The sequence below is a fragment of the Opisthorchis viverrini genome (assembly GCF_000715545.1).
Source record: "Opisthorchis viverrini unplaced genomic scaffold opera_v5_325, whole genome shotgun sequence".
Taxonomy (NCBI): Eukaryota; Metazoa; Platyhelminthes; class Trematoda; order Opisthorchiida; family Opisthorchiidae; genus Opisthorchis; species Opisthorchis viverrini.
The window spans coordinates 1-9,456 of NW_008751988.1; positions in this window are offsets into that span (position 1 = coordinate 1).

A 9,456-nucleotide genomic window follows, 5' to 3' on the forward strand; every position below is an offset into this window, starting at 1 on the left:
ACCAGAGCCAATCAAATGGGGCAGGTGCAACTAAAACGTCCTGGCTGATTTGAAAACCACAACAAGCATTAAAAATAGCTATTAGCTGGAGTGATTAAAGCGCCCGTCGCATTTTATACCAAACTGGACGGCAATGTCAAGAAACCGAATCTAAGACCTGACGGTCAACTGCCAGTGTGGGAGCTTGAGGATGCTGACCGTCCATCACCTTTGGAGCCGCTGGACCTGGAGATTAGACAATTGTCATGCAAAACCTGCAGTTGCCCTTGTGCTGGGCTCGTTAACTTGGGTGGCCGTTAGTGGGCACAATCTGCCAGGGTGACAAAACGTCGGCAGATAAATTAAGATTGCTGAGCTACTGAAGCTTCCAGAACGGACTCTCCGTGAACATCGTTTTGCAGGCCAAAACCTCCAAAAATGCCCTACCGTGCACTTGGGTGTGCCAAGCCGGTGGTGGTGCTTGAAATAACATTCAGTGATCAACTAGTCGAATCACGGCTAACCAAGCGGACACAAGCAATGCAGCCACCAGTTCAAGTGGACACGATTTTTCAATTGCTTGGTTCTTTCGGCTGCATCAGTAAGGCCTCGGTTTGATGCCCGAGACATTTTGAGGCTCAAGCCCACAACCGTGAAACAAGTCACTTTTTGTGAACAAATTTGAACAGACCGGGATGAGTGATAGTCAGTCCAAACCAGCCTTATGTTTGGGCCAAATAGCTGGAGTTGAACTCCTTGAGATGGTATCCAAATTGTGTGATCATTTGCGAGTTGCACACCAAAATATCACATACTAAGCAGAAAGTGAAGGCCATAAGTATGGATATAGAATAAATAGCTTTTTGTAGAATTTTCATACGCAACTTTAGTGGGCATGTCTCTCTGAACAATATAACATGGTTCATAATCGAGAGGGAATTTTGGTATAAACGTACAGTCATTTTCACGTACTCAGCTATCATAAGCGGTCCCATGGATGGACCATGTATTTTCCCAAGTAAATTGAGTGTGTAGAGAATATATTAATAAAACTGACGTAAAGCCCGAGACGATTACCAGCCGGCTTTTCATGCCGCTACGATACGTGCTTGAGCAAAGCGAATGTAGCATTATTGCGTTAATTTCATGCGGGATTGAATGCAAGCCTCAAGACAGTGTTTTTCGCGGAGAAGTGACGTTGCATTTGACAGGCTTTTTATAGAATAGCGCATACAGCACTCTGCTTACGTCAGGTAGATTGTGGTCACATTGTTTCATTTTTCACGTCTTCTGTCGTACCAGTTTCGCTTCAGGAACTCATCCGTCATCCGTTTCTTTGGTTTCATTATTCTCAAAGGGGTTGTAAATGCCGCGATAAAGCAAATCACCTAAGTGGTTTCGACAAAGCAGCTAGATACGGTAATAAATCATGAGTTTTCAGACACCGACATGTTGTGTCAAGTGTCCTATATGCTGGCACTATGTATACTTCGAGAAATTCTAAATTTTACAACGTATCTTTCATAATTATTTTGAATGATGTCCAGGTGGTCATTCTGAGTGTATGGGGTATCAGATCTCAACGTTGGTGGAAATTCTTAGGCAGCCCAGGACTGGTTTCGGAATTCTTGAGGCTCACCACGTAGATGCAGCCCCCGAGTTTTCTTAAACCTCTCGTTGTACTTGGGCGCACAGTGTATGAAATTAGCAAACTTTACTTTACTTTCATATTTAATTGGTCTTATAGGAAGGCCACAAGTGAACCCCAGCTGAATCTCCCGTTTATGACATTCTCCAACTGAATGGTCTGCACAGATGCTGCTGCAGTACTCGAAACCTTGACATGTAGTTTCTTGATAGCACACTACTCTGGAGGGTTTACAAGTACACTTCAAAAAATCGCGAGGGCATAAATGATATATTTAGTTGAGTGTCCCGTCGAACCTAAACTAGTAAGCAAATGAGTGATTCGTAAATGATCTGTCGTACTTCAGCTGCTCCGAAATTCACAGCATTCTTTCGAAATGTCTTTCTTGTTTCTCTTTAATAGTCGATGGGTCCCACTGGCCTCGTAAAAGTACATCATTCCTCTTGGAAAATATGGAAATGTCAGGAAAGAAATACCCTTCATTCCTACACTTCTAGAGCGTCAAACTCGCATTCTTTGCCCCCATACGTGTTCGCAGAACATTTGGCAGCTGCTTCGAGACTGTAACTGTTAACCCTCAACTGATAACTGACCAACCCTTTCTAATCACCACATGATGCTACCGTTGTATACCACGCGCAGATATATTTTGAACGTACCGCGACCGTTAGTTTTGTGATGTCACACAGTTTCAGTTGGAATATTTGCAAAAATTCGAAAGGCACGAGATAGTATAAAAATTTATAACAGTCTATGTTTTAACTAAAATCAGTCGATATCATGCTAGTGACAAGTGCATCGGAGCGGAAATGAGACCAGCAGAGTGACTGATAGAAAGCTAGAGATCCATACAAACGAAACTGGGCGCAATATGAAATAGGGTAGAATAAAACAAGATGTAGTTGAGTTCGTGGGGACTGAACGCGGGAACGCATGTTAAGCAGAAATAGGGAAGAATAATGGGGCTGTGTTAGTCAGCTGCTAATTTAGCGAAATGTTGCTCGTTGGTTGCCTTTGTCTGCACGAAACAGCGGGCTAAAAGATGTATAACAGTAGCCTTCGTGACGCTGAAGATATAACCGTAATTAAATATGGAAAGTATTATAAAGGTTGTCGGTGATGACTGCCAATTCCATATCTCCGCCAATGCGTGAGTTCCGCACTTGAGTATATGTTCGACAATGGGAATCCCGAGATGCTTCGTAGTTTGGCTGATGTGCATGAATCTGCAGGTAAAACCAGATTGACAAATTACGTTAGCCTTGGCAACTACCAGTAGCAGGTGCTTCCCCGAGGTAGCTGATGCACGTGTGGTTTCCTCCACAAACATCAGTCCGGCAGTGTTGAGTCCATTCTAACAAAAAAGTATGTGTCATCAGGAGAGCTTTGATCAAAATGCCTCTGACCGAGACATGGCGAATCTTCAAAGTTGAATCTGATTCCTGGGAGCTGTGTCGGTAATTGTAGGGTTATAAACGACCAGTGTTGCTGAAAGCAACAGCTTGTAAAACTTCATGCTCACTGAGGTGAAGTTGACTGACAGGGTCTCCAAAAACACGGATCGGTCGCACCGATCTAGGGGGCAGTGGTGTTTACTACTGCCGGAATCCGTCAGGAAAACTCGTTAGGCTGCCTGCAACTCACCAGGATACAAATCGGCACGATATTTATCGGGAATTCTACAGTAAATGCTGTTGACATCGGAAAATGCCGACAATAATATAGATCCGATGAAGAATCCGTCCGCAAACTCACCCTACAGTAAATGCTGTTGACATCGGAAAATGCCGACAATAATATAGATTCGATGAAGAATCCGTCCGCGGTCAAACTCACCCATATGATTGAGCAACCAATCTGAATTTCTATGATGGTAGAACCTTCGGAAGGGGAGTCTGACTTGCATCATTTTCTCCACAAGACTGATGTAAAAAATCATGGAATAATGAGATTCCCTAAAGTTGGATTGATGAGAGTTGAATAACCTCATGAAGAATAACCTCATGAATAACCTCATGAATGAATAACCTCATCAAGAACCTCATGATTAGTGAATGCAGTATAGCTAAGTTTCACTGGAGAACATGTAGTTGTTTAACATATAAGCTTTTGCCCAATCACGTCATTGTACTGCATTTAAACAGTAAGCCACAGTACCATCTAGGGATACCCCGGTGAAGAACCGCTCAAAGAGCTACCGGCGTCAATCAAGGCGCACTGCGGTCAGCGCATTCGGATTGTTAAGCATGAGCATCCAAACATTAACCTTCTCATAAAATTTCTCAACCTACCAAATGTGCTCAAAACCAGCGTGAGCAGTAGGAAGCTTTATTATGCCAAAATCACGCCCACAGGTTTTCTAATTTGTGTTGCTCTTCTATCGAAAAAGTAACACTTTGTTAGTTGATGCCACTCACTAACCAGTGAGCGGTAATTAGCTCGCTGATCTACAACCCATAATCTGAACAGACAAAAGGTACACCTCATACGACAGAGTTTCCGGAACTGGTCCCGTTGGAGCAACCAACTACCTGGGTTAAATGTCTTGAGGTAGAACACTGTTAACGCTGCTGCCGAAATCGGATATCTGATTAATCCGTGGTCACAGGTCACTTCATCTACTGCGATACACCACTTATGGTGATTTCTCTGTCTGTCATTAAACCGGTTGCGTTTATCCTGTAGTGGTCTGGCTACCCAATAAGTTACTTTACCAGGAGTGCGTGGCAAAGAAATGAAAATAATAACACTAGGTTGGGTATACAATAATAAAGAGGTCAGATGGAACAGATTCAATAATAATCGTTCCATTTAAAATCGTTCGTAGTTGGCGCAGGTCAGCGAATAAAGGACAATCCAATTATGGTGGCCCAGTTCGCAATGGTGAACAGTTCCCAATATGATAGAGTTCAAAGATGGCCTGAAAAGTTTTGATACCAGAATTAGCACATGAGACTCGCGAATGACCGCTGTAAGCGCGAGCGAAATCAGAAGAGAGAGTCGAAGCACGTGGTCACGTTCGTATTGCGTGAAATTGTACAAGTGCGCCTTTTGTAGTTTTCGTATTCAAACAAAAAACGACTGTACAATTGACGAAATACGTAGTGTTATAAGGAGAGCAAAATTAAGGTACAAAAAACTACAATCCCTAAACGTGTCGATTCCAATCAAAGGAAATTGAGAAAGGTTACGATTCCTGGGATCATTATTTTACACTGGTCCCCTAATAGCTGGTGGATGGAAATAGTTTCTCGGAACTTAGGGTAACATCCAGATTAATAATTTGATGTAATGCTCAAAGGTTTTCCTGACATATCTTGGTATACCCATTTTGTTTAGATGAGCAGTTTTCCAAGGTCTTTAAATCGCATAAATTAAGGAAACCCTTTGAATAAATTGAGGCATCTAATATCCTCAAAAACTTGGAAGCTGCAATTGAAGACAAGTGTCTAATTTTCATGACCCGAACAATGGCTTTTTTCTTTGAAACCTACAACAGAATCACGATTGGAGCATATGGACCGCTATTGTCTTCCGTGAGACATTATGCTGGGTCAAATTGACATTACAGCAAGCTTTTTTATTGGAAATTTTCTAGCCCCAACTGTGCGCTTTTCGCGGGAATCGGCAAATAGAAGACAACAGTAGTTCAATGAGAAAAAACTGCAGATCACCGCACAGCACAGCAAGGTTCGCTTACACGGAAGTCGGTGGTGGTCATTTCTTGATTTTTTTTATCTCATCGACAAATACTTTATCATTCACATGTAAAACCGCCTCAACTGCTAATGCCAAAATGCAGCAAAATTTGGATGCACAAATCATCATTTGAATTGAATCGTCTGAACAGTTGACTCATGCGCACAAGCTGCAGCCTCCCCACAGAAGCATATAAGACCGAACACTTGTTTCTTCCTCGACGATGAAGATGTAAAACCTGCACAAATATGTCACAGCTGAACCGCTTGAAATGACTTACCCAAAATAANTTGGGCTGCGCCATGACGTATCGCGTTGCGGGGATGCGTAACAGAATGTAGTGCGTGTTACCTGACTCTACCACCAATACGCCTCCTCACTTTCATACCCTCGCTAGGATCAAGGCTTAGCAACTTAAAGAACGTTCCAACACACAGAGGCCTAACAAAGTTTCATGACCATTGCGACAGTTATAGAGGCTTTCCTGCTCATGTGGGCCACGAACGGTGTGAATTCAGGAAATGGATTTCCGTCCTCTAACAACGTGCTGTACGCGTTCCTGGTTTAGCTGCTGGTAGACTTGGAAATACTCGTGTAGATTTCTGTTCACCTTATAGATGACCGAAACACTAAGTTTATTGCGACTCACGACCGTAATAGATAGTCGGTGCGCTGTGAATCATGTGTCTTTGGGAATTTGTTCAGAATTTCAAACTCTCGTCTGCTTTTACCTGCTGCCCAGCTGTTTTTCCTGCGGGTTGCGTGCAAAAGTAACCACATGGTTATCCTTCGATAACCAGTTATTATTTTCTGGAAGACAGTGAAGAATGAGGGAGCAATAATCCCGGAGGATGGAGGAAAAAACTTCCCAGCCGTGACAACAGGAAAGAGGAATTTTGAATTTAAATTCGGTGGAACGATAGTGAGTTAGGTTGGTTGTAAATAACACGTTACATAAGCACGAAGGGTTATCGATCTTTTTGATTCAAATTCACGTGTGCTATGTTGTTACACAGAACTCTTCATCGCTGAGTGGCTTTTGAAAAACCTTTCACATACTGAAAATCACCCAGCGTAAAACTGAATAATTCTCCTAACCTTCAGGAAGGTTTTTAAAATGAATTATTGATTATTTGTGTCTAAATTCAAAAGCCGGCCGGAAAGGTTGGAGAATACTGATCAAACCTGCCGACCTGGTACGGCCGTAATGTTTCACCTGCAGCAGGACCTAAGCATGCCTCCATTGCATCCTTGGGTTGCACAATGGTCACACCTACCTGACAATTTTCCTAATGCTATAACTTCCAGGTGTTACTGGTGACGGAAACTTGCGCAGACGTTGAAATTCTGCAAAGCGTTATAAATAGTACTGACTTATCAGGCGACTAACCGGAAAGAAGGACTTGGGCAAACGAAGCTCGTCTGCAGCACTCTACTAAGACATTTACTATGCCATTTACAATCTTCAAATTAAAGGAACACAGATAATGGATAGAATTTCTGGCCGCCATAAAGAAGATTCTTAGAACAAAGCAGTGATCGTAATAGGCTGGGCGAGGTGGCTTAAGTGGGATTTGCTGACCGGAAGGTCCGTGGTTCGAACCCGACCGCTGTCTCTTGACTTCACCTGTTTAGGCTTGGACAACCTGACAGTATCCCAGCCCTCGTGCTTCTTTCGGGTAGCATGGAAGCTAGGCACCGGAAGAGTGTTGCAGCTGGACGATCGCAATAGGCTGGAAATCCTTACAAATGGGTAGAGCACAGTGTTAACCGTTCAACACATCCGTGGCAAGTTCAACGTCATTTTTGTGAACATAGCACCGGCTTACAACAGTAAGACAGTCATGTTTGGATATAATGCGGCAACGCATCACTCGCCTCAACTAAATGGATCTCGTGTTGACATGGAGAAGTGAGTAAAATAAGCGGTGTTTAACCTGTGTGAAAGATGAACTGGTTGTAGTTATGTTGTGACGACACATTGTCGCGTTCAAGTGAGTGCTACGGAGCCCACGTGCAGAGCCTTTCATCGGCCCAATTAATATATGAATGAATGAATGAATGAATGAATGGGTGAATGAATGAATTAGCCGCCTACTTTCAGTGATCGGTCCACCGAACCATCATGGTAGTGAGGGCTAATCCGACACATATTTCGTTCCTTCCTGCTAGGCCATCCTCCACAAATGGTCTTAATAGTGAACAATGGATAGAAGCTAATAAAGAAACCTAATCAAACATAAATCATCATCTTCATAGTAAATTCTTCGAACATTGTAAGCCTCAGACGACAGTAAACTGAGTATTCGCATCCTCCTTAGTCATCTGAACCGATCAAAAAGCATGAAAAATGTAACAAAATTGTTGTCTGTATGTCTCCACATCGCTGATCCACCTGACCATGGCGATCCATCCTACAGCTTTGAAAGGACTACAAACAGCTCAGCAACCGATGTATTTCGTTCCAAACTAATGAAATTCGCTTGAAAATGAGTGGCAAAAATACTATGGGAAGTTGATCATGTTCTACAGGACTGCTGTGTTACCACCATAGTGCTCTTGCTAAGCGAGAAAGTTAGCAGGCAGGATACAGAATGTGGAATCAGTCCATCTCATCGTGTTAAAGAGGTCCTGAGAAACAGTGTTGATTACCGGCGAGACGCAGCAGGACCTACCCATTTGCCCAGTAAAATAACTACAAGAGAGATGCTAGCGAACAACATAGCAGTCGAATGAATTTAAGTGGCGTGTGTCGCGTGTCCGGAGCACTCCGGGGCAAATTCTTGTGTTGTTGTTGATAGTAAGCCCATGGTTGGTGCAAAGTCTGAGTAGTTGGCCGTTTTAAGCCCTGATAATTTATCCTCTTGGAACATTTGATCACAGCAAATGATCGTTACCAAAATATGCGCTAGAGTCTCAGCAAGAGTTTTCCAGGTTTTTCGAATTACTCGAAGAGATGCGCCAACCTTGATTTGGAACTCAGTCGTCTTACAAACATAGTGTTGGAAACTGCGCACTGAACACAATCAAGAACATGCGGCCTGTACAAGTGAGATTTCACCTCTAAGTGGAGCATTTCCGATGCTGTCGGACAAAGCACAAAAATAGACGTTTCCTTCACCGGACATGCGATTTAGCAGAATATTTATTCAGCTCCAACTTATCGAAGCATTTCATTCTCAGATATTCGCTTTATGTTAAAAGGCAAAACATCGACCCTTAATCTCCTCATTGCCACTCCAGCAAAGATAGTCTGCCTTGCACAACGAATATCTCCTTTTTCAGCTTGATTCAACACGGTTCTGGTGTTCCTCGACACCATCATTAACGGTTACCAAGTGAAAGGTAAGAGTTTTCAACTTAAATGCGACGTAGAAAAATTAGTATGAACTGTTGTATCAGCTATTAATATCATGTCCGGAAGAGAGGATGAGACTACCTCAGCTTCGATTACCGTCCTTCAGACGGGCCACCAAAAGTCATAGGAGATTTATTGTACTTCCACTATTTTTCGACCTTAATTGAATAACCCTGTTTCGGCACGGTTAACCGCGCATCTGCGTTGAAGTAAATCTGAGGAGGGGCTCCAATTAGATCTCTCTCTCTCTAGCGGTGAAAATAAGTGCGCCCACTCAATGGTCAAAATAACTCGTCCGATTGCGTGTTTTCAGTAGGCCAATAGAACGAGCAATGCGTCAGCATAGAAATGAGCAACCATACGATAAGGCTTTTGAGCATTCCAGTTCAAGTTACCTGCTCTGTAGATGGAGACTGTACGCTTACATCACCTTGTGTCACCTGTCTGACACAGGTTTGCTGAGCTCAGACTGTTTGGTCGTTCCATGAGGAAACAATGGACAGTGGATATGCGCGTTTCATGCTTAGGTTCAGTCCGGCTCATCCACATCCTCAGTCATGCAGAACTGACTCAATGACATGACTAATAGTTTTGGTAAGGTGGATGAACGAACTGAAGTAAGAGACGGAGAATTCCAACTCGGGAAGACAACACCGAACCAAATGGAACCGACATATTCATATACATTCATATATATTCATATATATATATATATATATTCATATACAAATGGAATACTTCTAATAGTATAGTCGTTGAACAATGAAGCTCA